The sequence below is a fragment of the Zea mays genome, chromosome 4 (assembly GCF_902167145.1).
Source record: "Zea mays cultivar B73 chromosome 4, Zm-B73-REFERENCE-NAM-5.0, whole genome shotgun sequence".
Classification (NCBI taxonomy): domain Eukaryota; kingdom Viridiplantae; phylum Streptophyta; class Magnoliopsida; order Poales; family Poaceae; genus Zea; species Zea mays.
Genome location: NC_050099.1, coordinates 137,012,601 through 137,018,600, shown reverse-complemented (window position 1 = coordinate 137,018,600; position 6,000 = coordinate 137,012,601).

Below are 6,000 nucleotides of genomic sequence, written 5' to 3'. Positions count from 1 at the left end.
GGTGGTGTGTACTGGCAAGAAATGAGCTGACTTGGTCAATCTGTCCACAATGACCCAAATGGAATCATGGTGCCTAGAGGTATTGGGCAATCCCACGATAAAGTCCATGCAAATGTCCTCCCATTTCCAAGATGGTATGGGAAGGGGTTGCAAAGGGCCTACTGCCTTCAAATGACTAGCTTTGATCCTCTGGCAGGTGTCACACTCGGATATGTACTTGGCAATCTCCCTCTTCATACTGGTCCACCAGTATAAGGATCTGAGATCATGATACATCTTGTTGCTACCAGGGTGCATGGAGAATTTGGAAAGGTGAGCTTCATCCAATATCTTCTTTCTGAGCTCAGGGTCCTTGGGAACAACCAATCGATCTCCAAACCATAAAATTCCCTTGCTGTCCTGACGGAAGCACTTGTATTTCTCTGCCTTCTGCTTGATCATGTCTTTGATAACCTGAACACCCTTATCTTCAGTCTGTGCCCTGACTATTTGCTCTTTCAATGTGGGCTCCACCGAGATATAGTTTAAGTCACCAGAAGAAACAACTTCCAGGTTCAATTTGCACAACTCATCACACAGGGTGGTAACTCTTGCATCCATCCTCATACAATTGCACTGGGCCTTTCTGCTCAAGGCCTCTGCCACAACATTGGCTTTGCCGGGATGGTAATGCACCTCCAAATCATAGTCCTTGATTAACTCCAACCATCTCCTCTGCCTCATGTTCAGATCTGCCTGAGTGAAAATGTATTTGAGACTCTTGTGATCCGTGTAAATGTTACAGTGAGCTCCCATCAAGTAGTGTCTCCATATCTTGAGAGCATGAACCACAGCTGCTAACTCCAGATCATGTGTAGGGTAGTTCTGCTCATGGGGTCTGAGTGCTCGGGAAGCATAAGCAATTACTCTATTATCTTGCATTAAGACACACCCCAATCCAGTACCAGAAGCATCACAATAAACTTCAAAGGGCTTGGTGTTATCAGGTTGCGCTAGCACTGGGGCTGTTGTCAAATGCTGCCTTAGGGTATGAAACGCATCTTCGCACTTCTGGTTCCAATCATACTTGACCCCTTTCTTCAACAGTTCAGTCATTGGTTTGGCAATTCTAGAGAAATCCGGAATAAATCGTCGATAATACCCTGCCAATCCCAGAAAACTCCGAATCTGCCTCACTGTAGTCGGGGGTTTCCAATCCATCACCTCTTGTACCTTCTCAGGATCAACAGATATCCCATCCTGAGAAATTGTGTGCCCAAGAATTTAATCTCCTTCAGCCAGAATTCGCATTTAGATAATTTGGCATACAACTGATGGTCACATAGCCTCTGAAGTACAGTATGCAAATGTTTGGTGTGCTCGGCTTCATTCTTGGAATAGACCAGAATATCATCAATGAAAACGACCATGAATTTGTCCAGCTCTGGCATGAATACTGAGTTCATCAGGTACATAAAATAAGCCAGGGCATTGGTCAGCCCAAAAGACATTACCAAAAACTCATAAAACCCGTATCTGGTTGAGAAAGCCGTCTTGGGAATATCACTGGTACGGATCTTGATCTGATGGTAACCTGAGCGAAGATCCATCTTGGAGAATACCTTGGCTCCTACCAACTGATCGAACAATACATCAATGCGGGGCAGTGGGTATTTGTTCTTGATAGTCACCGCATTGAGAGGGCGGTAATCAACACACATTCTCAAACTCTCGTCCTTTTTCTTCACAAATAGGGCTGGACATCCCCAAGGTGAAGTACTTGGGCGAATGAACCCCTTGTCCAACAACTCCTGCAGTTGCTTTTTTAGTTCTGCCAATTCCGCGGGAGGCATCCTATATGGTCTCTTGGAGATTGGGGCAGTCCCGGGTTGCAATTCAATGGCGAACTCAATGTCTCGGTCAGGTGGCATCCCTGGCAATTCATCCGGAAAAACATCTGGGTAGTCACGGACTACTGGGATCTTTTCCACTGGGGATTCTATCATAACGAAGGCACAAGAACGGGTGCATCCCTGGTCGGGAAAATATAATGTGGTTTCACCACAGGTCGGTGAGTGCACTTCAATGGCCCTAGCTGCAATATCCATCACAGCCTGATGTTTGGTCAACCAGTCAGTTCCCAATATGATATCCACACTATCCAAACCCAAAATGAGGAGGTTAGTTTTGATTATCAGACTACCAAACTTTACAGGCACATTCTTGTTGATTTGGTAGGTGGCAACCCTGCCTCCAGGTGTTGAAATTGTAATACCCCCATTGGTGTGGTGAAAAGGCAATTGACACTTGGCACTAAATTTTGCACTGATAAAACTATGCGATGCACCAGAATCAAAAAGAATAATAGCAGGATAATTCAAAACTGTAAAGATACCAGTCATGACGGGTGCTCCATCTAGAATATCAGCCATGGTGGTGAAGTTCAGCCTGCCCTGCCTCACTTGCACCTTCTGTCTCTTGCCTTGATTCTGATTAACATTCTGCCCCTGCCTCTGCTGGTTCCTGGGGCAATTCTTGGCATAATGTCCAGTGTTGCCGCATGTGAAACACTTGTTGTCATTTGCCTGGCGATACTGCTGCTGCTGTTGATTGTTCCTCTGAGCTGGAAACCGGGTGCGGTTGGGTGCCTGCTGCTGCTGCTGTGGTCGGATCACCCATCGCCCTTGCTGCTGCTGAGGTCCCCTGTTCTGAGTGTCAGACACGATCCTGAAGCGCTGTGGCTGAGCTGAAAGTCCTGCCACAGGGGTCTTCCTCTTCTTTTCTGCCTGACGAGATGTGATACAGTCCTCCTGGGAGATAGCCATGTTGACCAACTCATTATAGCTGTTGGCCCTGACGGTGTTGAGATGGTCAAAGAGCTTAGTGTTGAGCCCCCTCCTGAACCTGTCTCTCTTCTTCTCGTCCGTATCTGCATGATATCCAGCATACTGGCACAGGTCATTAAAAGCCTGAGCATACTGCAACACTGTCCGGTTGCCCTAAGTGAGTGCCAGAAACTCGTTGAGCTTTCGGTCCATAATTCCGGCTGGTATATGGTGCCCCCTGAAAGCTGCCTTGAACTCTCTCCATTCCACCTCTCGGTCATCTGGCTGCATAGCAAGAAAATGGTCCCACCAAGTCCTTGCGGGTCCGCGAAGCTGCTGGGTGGCGAACCTGACCTTAGTGACCTCTGAGCAAACTCCATGGAGTAGCGGGAATTTGGATTCCACTACTCTCAACCATACATCTGCATCAAGTGGGTCCTCTGCCCTGGTGAACAATGGGGGTTGGGTACTGAGGAACTCCTGGTAGGTAGCTGCCGCGGGGTGACGTTGATGATCTCCACCACCATAGTGCTGGGGTGGTGGCTGGCGCTGAGCTAGCTGCCTCAAGATCTCATTCTGTTGAGCCATTAGCTCCTGCAGAGTGGGAGGCGGTGGTGGCGGTGGAGGAACGCGCTCATTCAGACCACGACGCGCTCTCCCGGCCATCTGAAAAATCACATATATTCTCAATAACACATCTTCAAGTTTAAGGTTTAATCGCGGTGAAAGAGTCAAAAGGCGAATTGATAGATTCCGACATAAACATAAAAGATTTCAAAAGGCATAAACTTTTCTTCCCAAAAACTAACATCATCCGCCAACCATGCTTCCAAAAGAGTTCATCATGATTACATCAACGGCCCAAAAGACTCAACTCTATCTAGCCTAGTACGCCAAGGGTGCAAAAGCTAAGCTAGCTGTGAGGAGTCCTACCATCACCGACTTCTAACCCTACTCCTGATACCTAGTGAGCGAACGAGGCAACACTCGACTCGGGGGAAGGTGGTCTCCCTGAGCCAGTAGTGTCCAAGCTGGAGGCAGGCTCCTCTCCTCCCTCAATGTCGACGTCCTCGTTGGCCTCCATATCCTGGATCTCCTGGTGATGCATATCCAGGTGCTCATTAGCCTCGGCAAGCTGCTGCTGGGTGTTGATAAGCTGATCCTCGAGAACCTCGATGGTGTTCTCCCTTGTTCCCACTAATTCCTCCAGCTCTTGAATCTCATTTGACAGCTGCTCCACCTGCAAGTCCTTTTCCACCATCTCAGTGGACAAATCAACTACAAGCTCCTCTCTGTTGTCCAGGGTGATCTTTGTTTCCTCCAACAATGCCATCAGATGGGACATTGCCTCACCACGCATCACTTGCAGACGGTACAGGGCATTCATGCACCGCACTGTCAAGTGAGCAGTCTGACCTGGGTAGATAGCCCAGATGTCCTTGGCATGCTCCACCCGATCCTTCCACATTGGGTCGTCCTCCCTTTCTGCGGGGAACAAGCCAATGGGGTGGGTAGACAGCTCCAAGGGATGGAATCCGCAGAAAGTGGTCAACCCGTGCAGAGCAATCGCCTCGATCGTGTCCTCAGCCCGGTATCCAAAGGATTCAGAGTCCAGCGAACGCCAGCCTAGCTGCAGGGGATGAGGCTCCAAGGTCATCCTCACCCTACAGCGGGGCACTCGGTGCTTCTCGAACTGCTGCACCGTGTACTGAGGAGGCGTCGTGTATTCGGCCCCCTGAAGTACCTTCCACAAAATACGGGGAAAGCCCTCTCGTGCAAGCCCATCAGTGTGGGACAGTGCATTCCCATCGTCTGAGGATCCGTGGGAAGTCATCTGTGTACGGTTAGGCGTAAGTAAAATAAAAAGAATTATAAAAAGAAGAAGGAAACACAACTCAGCCTCTATCTAAATATAACAATGGTACTGGGGTACTTAGTTGGTCATCATTTTGTATTAAAGTCCTTACTTAATTATCCATTTGTTTAATTTAAGAATGCATGCATGCTCGTCCTGAACGACCTCACATCAATATAAAGGGAATAGGGAAGAACTATCATCCCTTATAGTAGCCTGTAGGGCTTAATCACTTAGCCACCTAGCTACCCTTCTATCATCCTAAGGCTTCACGTCCTAGGTCTATCCTGATCGTCCTACGATCTATCCAACATTGTTTATATCAAGTTTTACTTCGGAAAAGGATGGTATTTATATTTTATTGATTCCCCTGTGGTGGTACAAGCTCCGATACCAGCTGTGGCGGAACTGCCCGAATTATTCCGACTTAAGTGCCTCAGTCCCGCCTTTGAGGCAAGACCACACTTAAATGGGAATAACCCATCAATCTCTCGGATCTAGTCCGACGAGGCCACTGACAGGATCAAGTACCACAATCTCACTCGATGGTGAGTCACAGAGCAAATACAATAAAGCATAAAACCATACATTAAGGAGTATTAAATTTTTACATCATCATCATCGGAGTTTTTGCAAAAGTGGTCATTATTGTTCGAAGTGCAGCGGAATAAAACTAACGATAGATAAATGGAGAGATGGGGAAGCATGTCCCATCACTCCTCATGCTCCTCCTCGGCCGAGGTAGGATCCCACTCGACAGTCCAACCCGGTGGCAAGATGGACGGCCAAGTCACTCCAGCAACCATGTCCTCCAGAGAACCTGTAAAATTATGCCACAAGCAAGGCTGAGTATACTAATACTCAGCTAGACTTACCCGGTGTGAGGAGTCTACTCCTCTACCTCTAGACATGCAGCTGTTTGGCTGTAGGGTTGGGTTGCCAAAAGCACTAGCTGAGTTTCTAAATCAGATTTTAACTTTGTCAAATTTAAGTGTGACTCTCTTAAGGCTAAATATGTACTATCTACTCATACATAGTAGCAAACATTTTTAGCAATCAACATCTTGTATCAACTCATCATAGTTCCACTTGTTACTCAATGTAGCAGCATGGATCAAGCAGTCTCATTAGCTACGAGAAGCAGACGATTCGAATCTGGTTTTTATCCTTGCAAGGTAAACCTAAACACACGACATGTAGGGGCACTCGGTCCCCACACACATCAACCGTCCCCATCGATTCCCTGGCAACAGATCAGGGCTCACCGCCTTGGCGTACAATGCCTCACTGACCCCGACTGCCGTCGTGCAGTGCCCGCACTTGTACCCACCATAACCGGAA